The 22560-nt window shown below is 47.7% G+C and overlaps 1 protein-coding gene across 14 annotated transcripts in view; it reads right to left on the bottom strand.

The window, feature by feature from the left end:
- MEF2D (myocyte enhancer factor 2D) overlaps positions 1-22560 on the bottom strand; it is a 171231-nt gene that overhangs the window by 72658 nt on the left and 76013 nt on the right. The window lies entirely within an intron of this gene.

The following is a 22560-nucleotide window of genomic DNA, read 5'->3' on the forward strand; positions in this document are numbered from 1 at the left end:
AAGGGGACTCAGTTTAACTACACTGCTCAGGGGGTGAAAGGTCAACCTAGGCCTTGCCTAAACACTGCTTGAACTCTACTATACTATACTGTGTGTAGACGCAGCTATTCTGGTATAAAGGTGCCTATGCTGATAAGGTTATTTCCATACAGGAAGGGGACCAGGCTATATTGGTGCATATATTCATACCTGTGTAAGTGAGGCCGTGCTAGCAGTTGCACTGATATTACAATATCAATTTAAAAAATCACCCCCTGAACCAACAGTTATACCAAGACACAACCCGTGTCTAGAGCAGGTTCCACACTGCCTAATTTAAACCTGATCTGTTTGTCCAGCCAAGGTATTTCTTATATCATTGTCTAAAAATCTGGGCAGCCTGCAGACAAATGAAGATTCGGCATAAATTCACCTGTAGTGGTTTCTTATGTTTAATTATTTATTGCGTGAAAGGCCAAGGGGTCGGGACTGAGATGGGGGCCTCACTGTGCCAGGCATTGTACAAACACATATAGGATTGCCAACTTTCTGCTTTCTGAAAACTGGACCCTCCTGCCCTGCCTCTTCCCCCACGGCCCCAGCCACCTTCTCCACTCCTTCCCTTGAGGTCCCGCCCCCCTGCTCCCTCCTATCCCCTCTCCACCCATCACTCACTGCTCTCCCTCTTGCTTGATTCTTTCCACTTCCCACTCTCCACCCCAGCTGGGCTCCCTCTGCTCTGGGGCTGGGATGGGAGCTGCAGCCCGACTGGGAGCCTGCTGCCTTCCTGCCCAAAAGATGCAGGTAGTAGGCACTCCTGGCTGAGCAGGGGCTGGTGAGGGTTAATGAGCCTGCATCTCCCCCACCTCTGCCCATGCTAACTGGATTTTTTGTGTCCAGTCAGTACACGGCAGACAACAGTGTGAGAGAGGCAGAACTCCTGGGGCTGATTTTTATTTACCCTAAGGCCCCTTTACACCTCTCCAGCAGCAGCAGGACAGGGCAACTGTGCAACCTCTCTCTTGAAATGGAGGTTTCTGAATGGCCCGTGATACTGCTCATTTCAGACTGTCACGTATCACTGTCGAGGGGGCACTACCGGCTCACCGCCTGGCGGATGACGACGCTGTTAAATGACTGGGTCTGTTGCACGTGCGCTGATGAGCAGCACCAAGGAGCCTTATAGCGAATGGAAATTTCACTGACACCAGCACATATTTATCCCCATTTTACAGAGGCGCAGAGCGATTCACGGCCAACTTTCCAGAAGTCCTCCGGTCTCAGTCAGGCACCAAACGGAGCAGCGTAGAAGTGGATAGTAGGTGCTAAGCCCTTTTGAAAATCTGTCCTTTATTAAGTGCCTAACTGGGAACTGAAGCACTTTTGAAAATAACCCGAATCACAGGTGCTCAGCAACTCAAACCCCGGCTGCAGATTGTGCAGCAAGGCTGGGACAGAGCAGGGAAGTGAATCCAGGGTCATATCTTAGCCACAAGTTCCACAGTCCTGTTGAGACAGCAGAGAACCATCCTGGGCAGACAGGAAGCATTTTTGTACACATGTGAGGATGGGAGAAGACAGCCATAATAAACCAGTGAATTTCTGTTCATTTGTGACACTCTGAAAAAGCAGTGGGGGGGGGGTTAAGTCATGAGAAGTCAAGTGGCCGGTCATTAGCCTGGTTCATTTAAATTCTTCGCCGCTTTCCGCATGAATCTTCAATGTTGCATTTTTTAAAAATATCTGTACCTGAACAGCCCAAACCAAGCTGACGCAGAAAGGTGTTTCTTAAGGGGCATCAGAGAGAAAATTTTAAAAAGAAGCCAAGCCAGCCCTGGAGTTTTTCTGTTATTAACACTCGTCGATTTGGAGTGTTCTAATCAATCTGGTTTGATGACTGTGTTTATTTAAATCCTTCTGTTTAAGATTCTGTCCTCAGAAAAAGCAAGCGCAGAAATCTGGTGGGGGGAGTGCGGGGGGCAGATGTGTTGTCATTCTTCACACATCACCAAGCAAGGGAATCCCGGCTTTAAGTACAAAACTCAACTCATTCCTAATTACAAAACCATAACAACAGCTAGCTATTCCTCCTACTCTAGGAAACCTGGGATCCAGTGTGCGCATGCAATGAAGAGACAGGTATCAGCTGTGACATGGAGAGGAAGGATTTTGGGGGTGGGGAGCACTAGGCTGTAGGTAATTTGGGCTGTATTCCCAGCTCTGACACAGACTCCTGAGTATGTCTCTATACTAAAGTCACAGGATGTGACTGCAGCTCGAGGGACATACCTGCGCTATACAAACCTGCCTGGATCCCTCAGTAATTACTCCAGTAGCGAGATCCCCTGAGTTGCCACCTGCCACAGCTCTGCTCCCCGAGCTAGCTAAAGTTTGCCCAGGTATGTCTCCATGAGCGGCAATCACACCCCCTGACTGCAATGTAGGCACACCCCGCAAGTCATTCTGGGCCTCAGTTCCTTGATCTGTATAAAGGGGATAATTGTGCTTCACTGGTTTATTCAGGCTCTGATCCTGCCTTCGGCAGCACACGGGCAGAATACTGCCGCAGGGAAGTCAGAGCATAAGGCAATCGGAGGCATTTTGAGGTCCCCGAGCTCACAATCTTTCGTGCGTTTATCCTCACAACATTCCCGTGAGGCAGGGCCATGCTTTCCTCTCCGTTTTATAATGGGGAACTGCGGCAGCCCAGTGACTTGACCAAGGTGACACAGGAAGTTTGTGGAAGAGCAGGGACGTAAGCCCAGGTCTGTGGCTGCTGCTCGTCCCGCAGCCCACCCTGCCTCTCCTCTCCACACTCAGTGCTAGCCCTGAATCTCGCCTGCTAAATGGCCCTGGAAAGAGACCTGATCGGCAGAAATCTTTTCAGAGGTTGTTTGGAAGAGGCTGAAGTGACCCAGCAAGGCAAAGCACCAAGCTGTCTAGCATTACAACCAGCCCCAACGAGACAGTGTGTCTCAGCAGGGAGTGGGGCTAAGCTGCATGCAATAGGATTTCAAAGTTGGCAGCTCTTCATTTTTCTACTAGGCTGAGCTGTTCTTGCTCGCCACATCAACCTTAAAAGCTCTTGGCAGCTTCTTTTTCAGCCCAAGTGTTAGCTCCCTGGATGGGTTTTTCAGCCCCGCACAGTTCCTTCCTGTGGACAGTAACAACAGCAGGACAACATTTTTCAAATTTCAACTTTCAGGATTATAATTTTTCCTTGAAATGTCATGTTTTGGTAGGGAAAATGGGGATGAAATTTGTGCCTCTGCTTTTCCCTCTGCTTCTTTTTACAGGGAGCAAGAAAAACAGCAATAATAATATTACATTATATTACAGCAGTGACTTGAGGGCCTGGATCAGAATCGGGGCTCGTGTGCTAGGTGCTGTCCAGAGATAAACACAGTCCCAGTTCTTTCATCCTAAAATCTCCAAGGATTTCACCAATACAGTTTCAGCCCTATCACACACAATGACAAAAGGAAATATTATTTTTTTCTCCACACAAAGCACCATTAACCTGTGTAACTCATTGCCACAAGATATCAGTGAGACCAAGCAACTGATTCACTTCTCTAATGTACCAAAACTATGAAGAGAACCTAGGAATGTTGATTCCTAGGCCCCTGCTCTGACACTAGACCATACTCTCTCCCAGATCCAGAAGAATACCCAGGACTGCCAGTCCCCCTGTCCTAATAACTAGTCTACACCCGCAAAAACTAAGCAATCCCAGCCTTATAAGCTTGCCATGAAGTTTGCCAATTTACTTCTTCTGCCTCAGTTACTTTAATTCTGGATAAAAGGGTTTATATGTACATCTATAAATCACATTTGCTAATAATGCCATAAAAAAATGGCACAGTAGCAGGAATTGGCTTCTTTGTCGGTCCCCTATTGACTCAGGTATCAAAGCTTACGAGGGGGAAGATTTCTTCTTTGAAACCCACTATTCATTTTCCATGAAAGAAGAACACTTGGATGCTAAGACACATGTATTCACAGGAGGCCACAGATACAAACAACAAAAAGTTCTTTTTACCTCCCCAGTATCAAGGTTCTTTACAAGGACAAATGGTATTGAAATGACATTTAACAGCTGAACCAAGGTTTTCTTTCTTTCACTGAAACATACGCACCTTTCCTGTTGCCGTTAATAAACAGCAGTGCAACTGCAGTTGTCTGGCAATGGAAGAGCGGCAGCAAAAGGGAAGTGGGACTGATATGATCATGTGAGATGGGGGCCTGCTCTATATGATGATAAGATAGGACATGCCATATGGGACCATTCAAAAAAGAACTAGTTAAGTTCCTGGAGGACAGGTCCATCAATGGCTATTAGCCAGGACGGGCAGGGATTGTGTCCTTACCTCTGTTTGCCAGAGGCTGGGAATAGGTGACAGAGGATGGATCACTTGATGATCACCTGTTCTGTTCATTCCCTCTGGGGCACCTGGCATTGGCCACTGTCGGAAGACAGGATACTGGGCTAGATGGACCATTGCTCTGACCCAGTGTGGCTGTTCTTCTGACCACTAGCTCAGTATCCCGCTTTCTGCCACATCAAGATAAATCACTGGCCCATCAGCAGCCCACCTTCTGCAGTACCAGATCAGACCATGAGGGTCTCTAGCCAAGTAACCCACTTCCTGCTACATAAGATCAGGACAGTGGTCTAGCCAGCTAAGAAGAATGGGCTAGAGAGGTGCTTTTCCACCTGTGGTCCGCAGACCTCTGGGGGTCCTGCAGGCTATGTCAGAGATTTCCAAAGAGATCTGCACCACCATTCTAAATTTTTGAGGGGCCTGCAAATGAAGAAAACAAGCTTGAAAACCACTGGTCTAGAAGATAAAACTTTCAGCTAGTCTGCTAGGAGATCTGTCCCATGAATCAGCCCCCCGGAGGAAAGTGAAAAAAGTGGAGTTGTTTGGCTTTTTCCCCATTGAGTTTAAACAGAGTTCGATTTTGTTTTTTTCTTTTTTGGTCAAAACATGAAACATTTCTACTCAAAGCGTATTTGCTATTTTAAAAAAGGGGTTCAAAGGAAATTTTTCATTCAACTCAAGCCGGCATATTATTAGCTGTTTATATCACAACAGGAAGGATCCTGGCGCTGGAAATATACATAATGGACCTCAGCTAGTGTGTATCAGCCTAGAAATTAGGCTGATTTACAGCAGCTGAGGATCCGAACTAGTAATTAATGGGGAGGGGAGCGATCTGCAGTGATTACTCTCTCATGGATACTTTATGTTGGTTCTTTGTTTTCTGCTTTCCTTCATCTGAAATACAAAGCATTCAGGCTGAAAGGGTGCTACGTTCTGCTCAAGGTGTATGAAATAACATAACGTGCTGCTGTGCAGAATCAGAGCTTTGGTCCAGGCAGCCCAGCATCCTGCCTCTGACAATGGCCAGCACCAGCTGCTTCAGAGGACGATACAAACAACCCGCTAATGTACAAATATGTAATAATCTGCTCACAAGAGAAATTTCTTCCTAACTCATGCGCTTTCTGTTCATGCCCTGAAACATGAGTATTTACATCCCTTACAAATGTTTAATCTTATCATATATAAGTGTGTATGTCTTTAATAAAAAGAACAAGGAGTGCTTGTAGCACCTTAGAGACTAACAAATTTATTTGAGCATAAGCTTTCGTGGGCTACAGCCCACTTCATCAGATGCATAGAATGGAACATATAGTAAGAAATATATATACATACAGAGAACATGAAAAGGTTAAATGTCTAATCCTATTTTGCATAAGGCTACTGCATGTCTAAATACTATCCAGCAGCAGTGAGTTCCACATGTTAATTATATGTTGCATTAAAAATGTGCAAGTTGGCAACATTGCCCAGCTCTTTTCAAAACCAGGCAAAACCCTTTCAAAACCCTTTCTTTTCAAAACTCCCAAAGTCAACCACAGTCAAGGATCCCTAACACCTCTGAAAAGCAAGCCCCACTCATCTGATGATGGGTACATAAATGGCACCCAAAATTGTCATATTTGAAGTTTTAGGCCTCAGGGTCTAATTCTGCACCATCAGAGTTAATAGGAGCTCCCCACAAATGTACTATTCCATGATTAGCAACAAGGTATTATTGAGGCCAAGAGTTTAGCAGAACTAAAAAAAAAGATTTGGATACTGAAGTTATCAGAGTTACAGCAGGAGCAGTGGACACTTAACACTTCTGAAAATCAAGTCATAAGTGACTTGCCCCAAGTCCCACAAAGTGGCAGTGGTAGACAGCACTCCCCTTCAGGTATCATAATACAAGTCACCTTCTTGAACCACTAGACCATATTCTTTTCCAGAGCTGGGGATGGAACCTAGGAGTCCTGGATCCCAGTCTCATGCTCTAACCATTAGAAAACACTACCTCCCAACGTTGGAAGAAAACCTAGGAGTCCTGGCAACTAGCTCCTTCATTTAATCATTAGACAACATGCCTTCCTGACCTGGATTAACCCCTACCGCCTACCCCCCGCCGGCATCCTGAGCACAGGTCCTTTTCTCTAACCACTAGACAACACTGCAGGAAAAATAATTTTTTGCACTGCTTCTGTGTCCATCACAAAGAGGAAAAAAAAGAATCTGTGACTTTACAAAATGTATCCTTTCCACCCCAAACAAACCAACAAAAAAAAATAGCCCAAGATAAATTCAGACCGCTGAAAGGGAGAAGAAAAGAATTCAGAAAAGCGAGGTGTTGTTATTAAGATACACTGTGAGATTCGGCTGTCAATGAACGGGGCTGGGTTAATCCTCATACAAAGGGGATGACTTGCAAGGCAGTCTCTGCTCACGGTCCTGGCATTTTCTTCCCTTTTTCAATAATGAGCAACACTGAGACCCCCTGAGGCAGGAAACGAGGCTCCCAAATCTGACAGTCCAAACAAGACCCCCCAGCTCCGAGACGCTAAGCTTCTGCTGGTTTCATCCCGCCTTCTCGTAAGTCGTGTTTGTCATAAGGCAGGGGAGAGAAATGGAGATCTGTCTAGGTGTGGAACTTGGAGCCGACTCTTCTAAATCCACAGTTTATACGGGAGCAGCCCTGAAGCCACAGTGTCTGGAGCCAAAGTCAGTCAGGATGCCTGGGTTCTGTTCCCACCTTGAGGAAGGGAGTGTAGCCTAGTGGACTGAACTGAGCAGAGGACTGGGACCTGGAGCTTCCTCCAGGAAGGAAGCATGGGAGACTAGCTGCCATAGACTCTTGGGGTACATCTACACTCATAGGTGTGGAACTAGGGGTGCTGGAGGTGTTACCCCGCCCCCTGGCTTGAAGTGGTTTCCATCCTATCCAGGGTTTGCAGTTTGGGTCAATGGCTCTCAGCACTCCCACTACACACATTGTTCCAGCAACCCTGTCTATACTGCTGCGGCTGACCTGACTCAGGCTTGCAGGACTATAACACTGCAGTGTGGACATTCAGGCTTGGGCTAGAGCCCAGAATCTGAGACCCTGTAAAGGGAGAGATCTCAGAGCCTGGACTCCAGCCTCGGTGTCTACCCCTGCCACTTTCAGCCCCATAGCCTGAGCCTGCTAATCCAGGCTCTGAGACTTAATGCCATGGGGTTTTTTTTTATTGCTGTGTAGACATACCCTTAGGGTCCATTACCACTTCTGGGAGGGAGTGTAGACTAGAGATTAGAGCAGGTGGAAGGGACATGCCAGAACATCGGCTTCTATTTGCAGCTCTGGATGGGAGCATTGTCTAGCGGTTAGAACTGGGTGGGGGGGAGAACGGACCTGAAATGTGTTTTCTTCCCAGGTCTGGGAGTGGATGTGGTCAGAGCAGCAGCAAGGACTCCTGATTTCTGGGTTGTAGAACTGACGCTGGGCTCCGTTCCTGCCTTCCTGAGGCAGTATTGTCTAGCAGTGAGCACAGCGCTGATGTCAGGACTCCTGAGAGCAGTTACCGATTGTGCTGCTGGCTGAGTGTATCATCCTGGGAGCAAGTCACTTACCACCACATCTTCAGAGGTGCTGAGTACACAACAGCCCCCGTTAGCTAGCACTTGTTCCGTGATTGAAATGGAAACAGTACCTAAGAGTTGAGTGGACGTTGTCACCTGGGACACAGATCCTAGGGTAGGAGCCCTTGATCAAAGTACGAACAAGGGATGAATGGGCAGGCAAAGAAAACCCTGGAGACCTGTGGAAAGACCCACCCCCTCTAGATCAACCCACATCAATGAAAAACTAGGAAAGGAGGAACTAACCTCATATGACTGCAGCCACTCAGGTATCACTGCAGCAAGAATGGCAATGGGATCTAGTGGCTACGGCACTAGAGTTAGAAGAGATGGGTTCCATTCCCAGCTCTGCCATGTAACCTTGGCTAAGTCACATTCTCACTCTCTTCCGCAGTTTCCCCACCTACCAGTTGGCTATACTGACTGTAAACTCTTTGGGGCAGGGACTGTCTCTCACTAGGTGTCTGTGCAACACCCACCCATTTCCTATAGTTTAAGGCCAGACGGGACCATTAGATCATCGAGTCCAGGGGCTCTCAAGCTTTTTCTTTCTGAGTCGTTCCCCACCCCAACCCAACATGCTATAAAAATTCCGCAGCCCAGCAGTTCCACAACAATGGTTTTCTGCATATAAAAGCCAGAGCTGGCGTTACGGGGTATCAAGGAGGGCAACTGCCCAGGGCCCCATGGCATAGGGGCAACATGAAGCTAAGTCGCTCAGGCTTCTGCTTCAGCCACAGGGGGTGGGGCTCTGGGCTGCAATCCCGCACGGTGGTACTTCGGCTTTCGGCCCTGGGCCCAAGTGAGTCTAATGCCGGCCTGCTTGGTGGACCCCCTGAAACCTGTTCGCAGCCCCCCGGCAGGCCCAGGACCCTGGCTGAGAACCACTGATCTACTCTGACCGACTGTGTATCACAGGCCATTACATTTCACCCACGTTCCTCTACCTTGAGCTCAGCTAAAGCATTTCAGTCCTCAGGAGACTAAATGGACGTGTGTCCCAGGCAGAGAACGGGAGAGGCCGAGGTGCACCAACGGCCCAGGCCCCTGCAAGGGAAGGGAATCAATTAGGTGAAGTGACCTTGCATGGGATCCGCCTAGCACAAGGAGGCTTCTAGATGCTGCTATAATACAGGAAGACGACCCTGAATAGAAAAGAAAGGAAGCCACTTGCAGGTAACCAGCTTTATTTTGAGTTCAGCATCCAAGCAGAGGTGAAGATGTCAGTAAAGAATAATCCAGCCCTTGACAGACACATTCTTAAAGATGCTCGAAAATCCACCCATCTGCCTGGCTGTTTCAAAGGGAGGGAGAGACAGATTGCTTGCGGCGCTTGTTTAATGACAGACAATAGCTCACGGTCCGGTCCATGCAGAGCAATGTGAGGGTGATCAGCTGGCCAACGGAAGGGACAAGTCACCTGCATTAGTGATGCTACAACCAGCTTTACACACACTTTAAAACCCACTTATTCTTTCAAGTAGCCAGACCGGTGGCTGCTTAGACTAACCACAACAGGGTACTTTCAGCCAGTTCTTGCATGCAAAGGAAATCTAGTGAGAGGTCCTTGCACCCGGCACCTCGTGCAGTCACCGACACCAGTGCCAAGTGGTGTGGAGACACTGCCTTCTACCGGTGCAAATGACTACCCAAGACACAGGGCAATGAAGGCAACAGAAATAAAAGAATTGCTGAGACAGCAGGGAGGCAGTGAGGTCTAATGGATAGGGCATGAGAGTGTGAGTTAAGAGACCTGTGTTCTGTTCCTGCCACTGGCCCACAGGGTGACCTTGGGCAGATCACATCCTGATCTGTGCCTCAGTTTACCCATATGGACAATAGGGATAACAACGCTGACCTTTCTCTGCAAGGGGCAAATGAAAAATGGCCATCAGAGAGGGAAGATTTATGACCTAACACATCACTGGATGGTCCCAGTATTTGATTTGTGCTGTCCTTCGACTGTAAATTCTCCAGGGCAGAGATCGCCTCCTCCCATGTGGATGTAAAGTGCATAAGATAATGGGTCCCTGACCCTTGACTGCAGCCTGTCAGTGCTACCCCAATACAAATAATGTTTTATTAATAATGATTAATATTATTATTAAGTTGAAAGAGATCAGCTTTGTCCTGATACATAACTTTTGCCATTTCACGCTACACAAGCTCATAGCTGTGTTATTCATTAATTGGTTTGATTTATATGAGTGTAGCACCTGGCAGCCCCAGCCACAGACCAGGACCTCATGGCACTAGGAGCTGTACTGAAAGATGGTCCCAGCCCTAAGGTGCTTACAATCCAAGGATCTAGCCTTCATCCCGGCAGCATCCCAGATCTGTGCGATCATTAACAGATTATGTAACTAGCCTAAGTCATAGAAGGAAATCTATGGTGGGAGCAGGAACTGGGCCCGGGTCTTTAAAGCCTCGCATAAGACATTACTCCATACAGTCAGTAAGAATTATTTTGGGGAAGGTCTGTGGCGTGGTGTTATTCAGTTGGTCAGATCAGGTGATCACAATGGGCCCTTCTGGCCTTTGAATCTAGGACCAGTCCTTCCTTAGTTTAACTCCATTGGTTCCAACCGGCCTGAATTTATCCCAGTTCCATCGCTGGCACCGTTTTTCTATCACCTTTATCTCACGTTTCTGAAAGCAGGGCACAAAGCAAGCCAGACGTGGCTACGGATGAGGGGGTCTCCATGGCAACTATTACCATGCAACAGATCTTCGACTTTTCTTCCCTCACTTGTCGGGTTTTTGTGCCAGTTGGTGAAAGTGGAGACAAGAAAAGGTGCTAAGAATTGTCCCGGCAGATTGACGGGCGAGCGCTCGCTTGTGTCAGAGATGCCAGCGGCTCTGCACGAGTCCTACTGCTTTATCCAGACCGTCTCCAAAGATACGTCGCAACTGCTCGCCGACCACTAGGCACAGCCTTGCTGCGCCAGAGCCCCAACCCGGACAATTCTTATGGCAGTAGCATTAGAGCGCTCCACAGTGTGACCTACCTAGCTCGTAAAATGGGATTGTCCTACCCCAGATGGCAATTGTGGGGTGCTCAAATACTACAGTCACGGTGGCTATAGAAGTCTGAGAGATACAGAGGGGCAGTGACTCACCCATGGCCACACAGCAAGTCAGTGGCAGAGCTGGAAGCAGGATCTGGCTCTCCTGAGTTCCATTCCAATCCTACTACACCACACCCCCCACGGACTACAACTGGGATTGCGAATGGGTGGAGGGGCCTCGCGTTGAGATCTCTAGCTGCCATGCCCTATAGAGGAGGTATGTGTTATTGATAGGGCCCTCTGGGAATCTGGCAGAGTAAGGCAAAGATTAGATCTGATCCAGACGTCCAGGATTCCACTCCAGGTTTTTGGTTCAGGCCTGGACTTCCCAGCCTGCACTTGAAATTTGCCTCCCAAGAGGCAGAATGGGCTTGCAGTTAAGGCATCGGGCTGGGATTCAGGAGATTTGGGTCCAATTCTTTGGACTCCTCATATGACAGTGGGTAAACCATTCAATCTGTCTGGATCTAACTCTCCACATGCAAAGTGGGAATAACTGTTCTTTTCTTGGCTGCTTCGATTTTAACCTCTCTCATTGTGCAGTCCCACTGCACCTCATGCAATGGGCCGCTGACTTCAGTCGAGACGTCTAGGCGCTACTGGACACCAAATATTTGTACAGTTCAGAAGAGACCTAGGTAGCCAGCCCACTGGCTTGAGGGACCTGGGGCCTTTAAAGAGCGCCCAATACATTGCCATTAAGTCAGGAAGGTAATAGATCTTTGGTGGGTCCCTTCTGCAAGGCACACAGCAAAGAGCCTGGGCTATGGAACCTGTTAGAGAATGCAGGAAGCAGAGAACTCCAGAATCGCTTCTCCCTCCTCCTCGCTATTATACAAGTATGACTATCACAGCAATTAACAGACATGCCAATTAAATACAAGCAGGTGCTGGTTAACTCTGCACTGAGTAATTCATACCCGACTCTAGCTAAATTGCTTTAAATTGGAGAGACGGGCGAAGGAGCAGAGTTTGCAACTGGCAACGGGGAGAGGAAAATCATCTCCACTGGGAAATATTTTTGCATAAGCAGAAGTGCTTAAGAATCTGGGTCCACTTGATCCAACCCACCCCAGGTTTAGGGAGCGGGCAATTCAATGAGAGGGTTTGTATCTCATCCAGATCTCTTCCTACTGGACAGTGGATTGTATGGGGAAAATATTTCCTTTCATCATTTTTGAATTCTCCACCTTTCAATTTCACTGAAAGTCCCCTTGCTCTTATGCTACAAGACACAGTGAATAGAAATTCCACATCCACTTTCTCTAGACCATTCATTATTTTGTACATCTCATCACTTTCCAAACCAGAAGGCAAATAAAAATCTAAGTTTTATTTATGTTTAAAAGCTCATTATTTTTAAGCCAAACTCATGAATTGATGACGGGAGGGGATTGACAGCTTTTTTGGAAGTTTAGAGCTGACAACACTGGAATGATTCCTATCTTTGCAGTCTCTCTTCATGGGAGCTTCTCCATGCTCCTAATCGCTCTTGTCTCCAGGCTGTCCCTGAACCTCCTCTAATGCAAAAATACACTCTCCAGAACCCCACACTAGGACAGTGAGTTCAAAGGCTCAAAGTGAAATTGACTAGAAACTGCCCAGTCCTTTTTCATTGTTCAAGGTCATTCAAATGTAACAAAGCGAACAACCCACAGAGAGTGAAATGTCACTTTGGATTTTAAAAACCCTTTCAGTTTTAATCAGCTCAATATTATTAGTAATACAATGACATTTCTGGTTTTAAAAAAATATTTTAATATAACTGAATTGTAATCTTTTTTTTTTAAAAGAAAACTATTTAATCTCTCAAATCAGTGTAAGAATTTGTGCAGACAAAAATAAATCACAAGTGCATTTTAAAAAGATTCCTGGAAAACCTGGCTCTGATTTTCAAATTACTTGTTATTTCCAAGTGCCCAGTTGAAGATGCTTTAAGCGGCCTGATTTTCAGGGAGTGGATTCTCAGCCCTTTCTGAAAGTCACGCCCCTTTCAGGTCTCTCAAGCTGAGCTCCTGAAAACTGAAGCAGTCAAAATGAGTCGGCTCCCTTAAAAGTCTTACCCTAGATCACATGCATGGGTTCTATTCCTAGGTCTGGGAAGGAATATGGTCTAGTAGCTAAGGCAAAGGTTTCAGTTCCACTCCCAGCTTTGGAAGAACATGTGATTCTAGTGGTTAAGAGCAAGGGGAGTGGGAATCATTCTTGGTTCTGCCACCACATCTCTCATCTGCAGAACATTTATCCACAAGGGCACAGAGAGTCTTAAAAAGGGAATGTTTGCAAAGCACATTGAGAGCGGTAGATGGAAGGCAGCTCCAGGCATGCAAAGTATTCAAAATAGAGATTTTTGTCTTATCGGTGTATTTGTGTCACTGACAGTCTCCCGACCTTTCGCTCTCAAACCTGCTTTCCCATCCGCAACCCGCACAACGGAGCTGCGCTACCTTGTAACCCGCCCGGAGCCCCTCTTTTGTCATTCGTGCCATGCCTAGGCAGCAGGGGATGGGAAGCGGGGCAGAGTGAGAGATTAGGAGGGGCTCAGAGATGAGAGACAAGAATGATGAGAGGCCTGGAAAAATCTCTCCTATGAAGAGAGACTGAAAGAACTGGCATTGCTCATAGAGGAGCTAAATGAGAGGGAACCTGATAAAGCTGATGAGATACTGAATGAAGGCAGATTGGGGGCCGTGTCCCAGAATGCAAGGGACAGGGGATGGTTGATGAAAGCAGGATGTTTAAAGCTTATAAAGGGAAACTTTTTGGCTTGGACAGCAACACGAAGAGCAAGAAGAGCCAGAGATACAATAGTTGGTATTCAAAAAGAAAACAAGACTTTTGGAAGAGTGAAATGTTCCTGCTTCCGGACAAAAGCCAACCTCTAATTAGGATTTGGAAAACGCCTTCATTAGGGCAGGTGTCGCAGGGAGTGGCTGCCCTAGAGCGCCCCCTGCTGGCTGAGCATGGCTCTCCAGGTTGCAGCGATTTCCCCTCGCCCAGGGATTCAAACTGCTCAGGTATCCAGCCAGGAGCGGCTCCAGGCACCAGCATGCCACGCGCGTGCTTGGGGCGGCAAGCCGCAGGGGGCGCTCTGCTGGTCACCGCGAGAGTGGCAGGCAGGTTGCCTTCGCCGACTTGCCTGCGGAGGGTCCGCTGGTCCCGCGGCTTTGGCGGACCTCCCGCAGCCGTGCCGCTGAATCCACGGGACCAGGGACCTCCCGCAGGCAAGCCGCCGAGGGCAGCCTGCCTGCAGTGCTTGGGGTGGCAAAATACCTAGAGCCGCCCCTGCATCCAGCCAAGTCGCTCGGTGTTTGATCCCTTTCCAGGAAGAGGCCAAACAAAAGTCTCAGACAAACAAAAGGTTCTTCTGTCCCACTTTGGGCTTCTCTGCACTCGTCCCTCTGGGCTCAGGTCCCAGTCCTTTTAGGGTTACCTTTCAGTCTCTCTGGAACAGAGCCTCGACTCCCAGGCTGCTTCTCTGCATTCCCCTTGCACAGTCTCAGGTCCCCTATGGTACCTTTCAGTCTTCCCAGCTCTGGGATGGATCACTGACCTACTGCCTACTTCCCTAAAATCCCGCCACACCCAACCTAAATGGGGCTTCTGTGGATGGCCTTGATTTCCTGCTGTTCCTCCTCAAACTGCCTTCTCTGCCCCTTTATGAGGCCCCGGTGCTTAACAGGCTGTCACCTATCACCAATTAGTTCTACCCCTTAGGTTGGAGGCATCTGATTGTCCAAGCCTGGCTAGCCCTAGGCCTCCTGGCCTTTAAGGGGCAGGCCACCCTAGATAAGTCCACACTACAATCAGACACCTGCAGATGTCTCAGATTCACAGAGCTTGGACGCTGGGACTGATACACTGCAGTGAAACAGTCCTGCAGCCTAAGCCAGCTATGGGTTTTTAATGGCAGTGGAGGTATATCCCTGTTACAGCAGGTTATTCCTTCACTACAGGGTGTCCTGCCCCGGCCTCTGAAGCAGCTGGTGCTGGCCATTGTCAGAGACAGGATACTGAGATACCTGGAGACCAAATCCAGGCTAACAATTCCTATATTCTTCTGTTCCTACATTTGAGTTGCTCAGTTCTTTCTTGCAGAGGAATAAAGTGGGCTTAGAACTGGCAGCCTGAGCTCTAAAGCCATGCCAAGAAAAAATCCTTACAAGTAGATTTTCATTATATTTATACATCTGGGCAAGTTCCCATTGAAATCAGCGAGAAGTACTTGCATCCTGCTATGGATTCGGGGTTTGATCTAAACCTCATTCAAGTCACTGCAGGATCTTTCCCATGGAATTCAGTGGGGTTTGGATGGTAGCCCTTAGAGCGCAGAATCTGTAGGATATTTACCTCATCATCTCCTGAATGACTTGTGTCCACTGAGGACACATCTAATTAGAAAGCCCTAGGGTTCACCTGGTTCATACAGTTTTTATATGGCATCTCACTATACAAAAGGTACCTGAAAGGAGTCAATCTAGGCAAGGTATCTCCCCAACACTGGCTGTAGTGAACACTAACAGCACGAAATCACGTTGCTTCACTGCACTACCTTTATCCTCCTTAACGTCTCATTTTACTCCCAGCTGGCCCACTCCCTCCCCAATTGTCGGGCAAGCTTCCTGCTTCTCATGAACTTCAGAGGACAAGCTTCCGATCCCGGGTGCGCTAGTGAAGAACGAGAGTACCTCCACTGCCTCAGGCCAGTAAGACTGAGATGGTCTTCCCAAGTGGAAAGATTTGTTCTTTAATCTCTTTGACTATTTGCTTTTCATATTCCCCTGTAGCCCCCCGATTTCCATCTCATACTTCGCTTGGCATTGTTTATGCTGTTTCCCGCTAGCTTCACTATGGTTATTCTTATTAATAATTGTCTGTAGCACCTGGAAGCCCCAACTGAGCTCAGAGCCTTGATGTGCTGGGTGCTGTACATACTATAGCAAGACAATCCCTGCCCTGAAAAGCTTGCTGTCTAAATAGACAAGATAGATAAAAAGCTATTATCCCCACTTTACACATGGGGAACTGAGGCACAGAGAGACACAGGCCTGAATTCTCAGTTACACTACAGCCTGGTCTACACACTGATTTTGTACCAGTATAACTGTTGGTTAGGAGTGTGATTTTTTATTGATACAATTATACCAATACAATTATGCCAATACAGGGTGGATGCAGTGCTTTATACTAATATAATTTATTCCCTTTCCCATGTGAGAATCAACTATCCCGGGATAAACACTTTTATACTGCTACAGTTGCATCCAGGAGGATTATACCACTTTAGTGCTCCCGGTATAATTCAAAGAGTACAACTTTTGGGAGTAGACCAGACTGCCCAGCCAGCGTAAAGGGCCTTAAACTGGGCCAAAATGCAATGTCAAAAGACGTAAGTCACTTGCCCAAGGAAATCTGTGGTAGAACCACGGTCAAACCCAGATCTCCTGGGTTCCATAGCAGTGCTGAACCAAAAGACCAGCCATCACTACCACAGATACAAGCTCGATTTCTATTTTCTGAAAAATACATATTTAGCTATAATAACCTCTTGAACTTGGCTACTTAACCACAGTTCTTGCCTTCCTGTTTCCTTTTCATAGAGGGCTATGCATGCCTTCTGTGACTCAGTTATTGTTCCTTACTTATCCGCACACTGAGTCTAAGGATTGTAATTTCCTCACTGGTTTAAGATTCTTGTTGACCAGCTTCCTTTAAAATAAAAAAATGAAAAATCCTCCATTCTAAAATTTACTGTCAGAGTGTCAATTTTTGGTACCTTTCTTCCCTCTCCAAAGGATATTGAACTGAATCACATTGTAGTTACTCAACAACAGTTAACTTATTGAACCAAATCCTGGGCGAGTCTTGTAGCTTTTTTAATTTTTTTTTTTTGCACATGTTCTAGCTTTAGCTGTGCTAATAAGCCATCATTTAACGATCTCACAGGCTGGACATTACTGGTCTAAACATCTCACAGGAAAATCAGATCACAAATATGGCAATCATTTTTCATGCAAAATGATTCCCCCCAATCATTCCCTCCCCCGCCAAAATTGCCAATGAAGCTTTTTCACTTTGTTGATGAAAATCTGAAAACTTCTAAAATATACAAAGTATTTGTGGGGGTTTGCTAAATATTTGTATTCTTTTTTTTTTTTTTTTCCAGTTTCTGGCTGTTTGTGGGGGGGAACAAAGAGGAAATGTTTACCAAAATGGAAATATTCTTTCAAAAAAAAGCCATTTTGGTTGAAAAAAGAGAGGAGGGTGATACAGACTGACAGGGGAACACAAGGAAACAAGACAACAACTCTGGCCAGCAGGATAAGCTGTGTTCTTGGCACACAGGCATCACAGTACAGGAGAGATTTAAAAGAGACCACTGAGTAGCTGTGTGGATCTTTACAGGAGATCCCCCCAAGCACGAGGTGGCAGGGCCACCCAGAGGATTCAGAAGGCCTGGGGCAAAGCAATTTTGGGGGCCCCTTCCATAAAAAAAAAGTTGCAATATTATAGAATACTATATTCTCGTGGCGGCCTGGGGCAAATTGCCCCACTTGTTCCCCTCTCTGGTCAGCTCTGGAGTGGGGTAGAATGCCAGTACAGCCTATGCACAGAGGGGGTGGGTGTTTGTCCCCCTTCAGCACCTGGCCCCTGACTCTGCCACATGTAGCCGTTTGCAGACATTAATCCTTCAGCACAAGCAGTAGAGGCTGATGCAGTTACACTCTGGGGTGCCATCCTGACCGGTGAAGAGTTGTGTGTCACCTCTTACTCTATAACCCATAAGTGCCTTAAGGCTTTGCGACTGTAGTTCTCTGCCTGGGAGACCCACAATCAGCCACAAGCACGCACTTTCTGTCCATTTCTTGGGCAGCCCCAATCCAACATCTCGGATGGAGGTGCCTGCCTGCAATACCACAGCTTTTCCACCAGGCTTGGTTCACAACGAGTCAGGGGACTCCACGTTCTCCCGCAGCCCCAAATTTCCTCAAAAACGTGTGTTCTGAAACGTCCGGTGTCCTGGAACAATCCAAGGAACATGAACCTTCGTTGCTCCTTTAAAGAGTCACTGTCCAGCTGTTTGTTTCTTTAACTGGAGTCACCAAGTCAAACACAGCCCTGGATTGGTTTAGGGGCGAAGGATGACATACCCCCTTACTGGTCTGGAACTGCACCCCAGATCTGGCTACACATGCTCATAGCATCAGAGGCGCATAGAGACACTAAAAAAGGGGCACAGAGACACTATAAAAGCGGCACAGAGACACTTATAAAGGTACTGGGAAAGAAAGCAAAAGACAGATATTTTTCTACATCAAAAAAAAAATCGGCTTCCAGAAAATACATAAAGTGGAACACATAACTTGTGAAGTCACCAAATGCTCTTGCTGGAACTGCAGAACATTGAAATAAGGAGTATTTCATTAAGTTGGCAGGTTTTGAATTTTTCAAGTTCCTTGTGAAGTTCTGGCTAGTTTGCACGTATTTTATTACAATTTCAACATGTGAAAATAATTAAAGTTGTACCATAGGTACAGCTTTTTTTTTTTTTTAATGAAACTGAAGTTTATTAATTCATCTGCAAGCACTCAATTGTGGTTCATTAGCAAGATACCACATTCCGTGATGGATTTTACTCTGTGCTTATTTCCCTCTCCCCAGGGAAGAGGGAACCCTGGTCTATAAGGCGTGGGACTGAATGCTGCTCGGTAAAGGCCTGGTTTTTAAAGGTGCTGAGCACCTGCCACTCACTTAGACTCCCGCTGCAGTTCTGAGCGCTCACCCTCTGAAAATGAAACCCAGCACTCATCTGGTGCAAACCCATCGCCAGCTCGTTGCAAGAGTTGCACAAACCTGCACTAAAGCCCCCTACTGCAGAAGGCCGAGAGACACGACATCATGCGTGAGTGTTTGTGTGCATGCGTGTTTTCCCCGTCGGCCCTGGTGCTCAGAGACATGGAGTGTAACAAGTCACCAAACACAGAATTGTTTAGCACCTCTTTATCTGCAAACCAAGATCAAAACCGCACAAACATGTTAAAGTCTCCTCCAAAGCTTCTATTCTGGTTTCAGGATGATGCTATCTAGGTTCCGGTGTCGAGCCTACAGACGCAGGGAGGAGAAGGAGAGCGAACAAAAGTGCAGCCTTGAAACAAACTTCACCCTCGGAAATGCAGTTGCAGGGACCAAGCCCCAGAGTCCTGCTCCTCTCGGCTCAGCCTCACGGAGCCAAATTCCACCGTCCAACGGATGTAAATCCAGAGTAAACTGGACAGGAGTCAGTGGGCCTGAATCCACTCTCGCAACGGTGTTGTTCCATGGATTTCAAGGGAAACGACTCCTGCTTTGCACAGATGTGTTAGATTAGAATCAGGCCCAAGGAGTTCCTGGCCCGTTCCAAAGCTGAGTGCAGTGGATTGACTGGATCAGGCCCGTACGCCTGTGTAACAGAATCCATCCCCGAGGCGTCAGGTACAATCCTCGGGAGGCTCCGAGGATAAAAATTGAGGTTGGATTCAATAAGGTCCCTGAGGAATTTTAAAAGATACATATATTCCTGACCCAGATTCAGGCATTCTCTGGAGAAAAACAGATGCCAGCTGCACAGTCAGCTCTGCTGAGCTAGAACAAAACCACAGCCCATGCCAAGATCTACAGGCTCTGTGGAGAAAAGCACAACCCTCCAACAACACTTGAAAACCAGTGTGTGCGTTGCGGGAGGGGTGCCGAAGGGAAAGGGAAGGAATGATGACTATACCAGGCCCGTGTCTCTGCCGCCCTACACACTGTGCAGTCATTTGCACCTGTGTAAAGAGAGTGTGAAATGCATCCACACTTTGCACTGGTGCAAATGACTGCCAGAGTTGTAGAGCACTAGGAAATCATACTCACTGCCTTTTACCACAGTAGACCAGCAGTCAGAACGATCAACTCCCTCCCTTTGCATTTCTGTAGGACAGCGGTTCTTTATCTGTAAGCATTTCCATAGCGTTCATTGCTACAGGAAGTGAGCACCTCATAAACGTTAATGGTAGTGGGACCTAGTGGATAGTGCACTGGTCTAGGACTCTGGAGACCTGAATTCTATTCCCAGCTCAGCCACTGGTCTGCTGGGTGACCTTGGGCAAATCACTTCCCCTCTCCGTGCCTCAGTTTCCCCATCCGTAACATGAAGGCAGTGACACTGACCTCCTTTGTAAAGTGTGTTGAGATCTATGGATGAAAAGCACTAGATGAGAGCAAAGGATTATTATTAATGTAACACAATACCCCCTGAAGTAAGGAAACATAATCCCCATTGTACAGATGGGGAAACTGAGGCATGGCGCTGACATGTGACTTGGCCAGAGGTGGAAACAGAACACAGGAGTCCTGACTCCCAGTCCCCTGCTTTAGCCCCCTAAATCTCACACAGCCCCAGAACTGGAGACAGAATCCAGGTTCTCTGATTCCCCCTTTTCTGCTTTAACCTGCTTTAGTGCTAACGCAGGATGGCTGTAACATACACTCCAGCAGCACAGCTACGCGCCATAATGCAGACACTTCCTCCATCAACGGAAGGGGATTTTCAGCTGGCAAAGTTAATCCAATTCTCTGAGAGGTGGTAGCTAGGGAAACGGAAGAATCCTTCTGATGACCTAGCCATGCCTACACCAGGGGTCAGGTTGACCTGACTGCGGTTTGAAATTTTCCCCAGCCCTGAGCGACGTGGCAGGGTCGATCAAATTTTTAAGCATAGACCAGGCCTTAAAAAAACCACAGCATGGTGCACACCATCCACACCCATGCACCAAGGGCTAGGAGTAGACCGATATGCCATCACCACACTAACCAGGGAGATCCTTTGCCTTGAGGGAGGAGGGAAGAAATCAGTGGGGGCCATCTGCACCCACTCTGAGCACTGCCAGCATGGCCTAAAGGGACTTTAGTGTAACTGAGAATCAGGCTCGGGATTGTAAGTGCTGCAGCTGCTTTCTGGAAAGGACAGCTGGCAGCCGGCGATTCTAACCAGTGATCTCTGAGAACGATATTGCAGGCACGTCCGCGACTCCAGTTCAGGGCCCACCAAGAGCTGGTCGGCTCTGAGTTTTCCTACCCTGAGCAAAGGCCAAGAAAAGACTCCAAGAGAGAGTTTAGAAACTCTGGGCAAGGGAGGATCTGTAACTCATTATCCTGAGTGGTTTCCCAAGGAAAGCCAGCCGATCCTCTCCTGCTCAAAGAGAAATGCAATCGGGTCAGCTAGCCACAGATTTTCCCAGCTTCAGTTGCATGGGCCAAATCCTTGGCCCATTTACACCAGTTGAGGAACCGGAGGGGGGGAAATAGCAGCGTGGGGCTCAGACGCCGTCTTCCTAACACTCCTCCTAAGTGTCTGCAGCCAGATCCAAATCCCATTGAAGACAGTGAAAAGTCTCCCATTGGCTTTGGATCAAGCCTAGAAACCAGTGGGGCAGCATACAGGGTATATAGTCCTTTGCTTAAGTTGCCCTCCTAGCATCCCATCAAATGCCAGAGCCAGGTAAGTGAAATTCTGGCTTGGTCTCAACAGCAGCACAGCGACTCCCAACTGTTTCAGCCCAGCAGCCCAGCAGAGGAAGGGCAGAGTGCCCACGACTCCCTGGCACCCTATGTGATCCCCCCAGATGGACACGGTGCCCTTGAGAGAAGAGCCCTGCCGGCACCATGTCCTGCTGGTTTTCCCACCCAGTGACTGAGCCAAGCCGACGCTGTGAAACGTGGCAAGATCTGAAGAACCGTGAAATGGACTTGAGGCCCAGAGCTTGGAGCCTAAGCCTCACATTCAGATCTGGAGTTCTGGTTCCGCCCGTTACGGGGCTGGGACAAGTGTCCACGTCTGGATCCCCAACTCTCCAATGTTCAGTGGCTGCTGATGGCTATTCACTGGGGACAGCACACGGCATGTCCCAAAGTACTTTGTGCCTCAGCGCCCTCGTGTGCAGTGATTATCATTCCCATCACACAAGGGGGTAAACTGAGGCCAGCGGCTTGCCCAAGGTCTTGGAGCATCCAGAATGGAGCATAGGACTAAAACCCTGGATCTTGTCTCCAAGAATCCTACTCTAACCACATTCCCTCCCAGAGGCAGAAGAGAACCCAGGCATCCTGACTCCCAGTACCGTGCTCCAATCACCAGGCCGACAAGCCAAGAGCAAGTTGAACTAAATTGCCTGAGTTATTTGCAGCCTGAATTGTAGTTTCTTCTCCAGCAGAAGGAGGGGAAAGGGGGAGCAGAAGTCTCATTCGGAGTTGCTGTTTCATTTCCCTAGCGGTCTTTATCAATCGACAGCTCCTGAGCCGGGAACTTGGGTAATTTTCCTCTGCACTAACTATGCTTTTCTAAATGAAGGGAAGCGAGAGCCCATTAAAATCGCTCCCTCGCCCACCCCTCTCGGCTCCCTGCAGGGCATGAAATAACCACCTGCCAACTCCCCAGAGCCCCATGCCATGGCAAGATCGCTGCCGTTTCCCCTGTCACTATTGTCAGAGCAAAATTTAGATACCTGGTAATG

This window comes from Gopherus evgoodei, chromosome 24 (genome assembly GCF_007399415.2).
Source record: "Gopherus evgoodei ecotype Sinaloan lineage chromosome 24, rGopEvg1_v1.p, whole genome shotgun sequence".
In the NCBI taxonomy this organism is placed as follows: domain Eukaryota; kingdom Metazoa; phylum Chordata; order Testudines; family Testudinidae; genus Gopherus; species Gopherus evgoodei.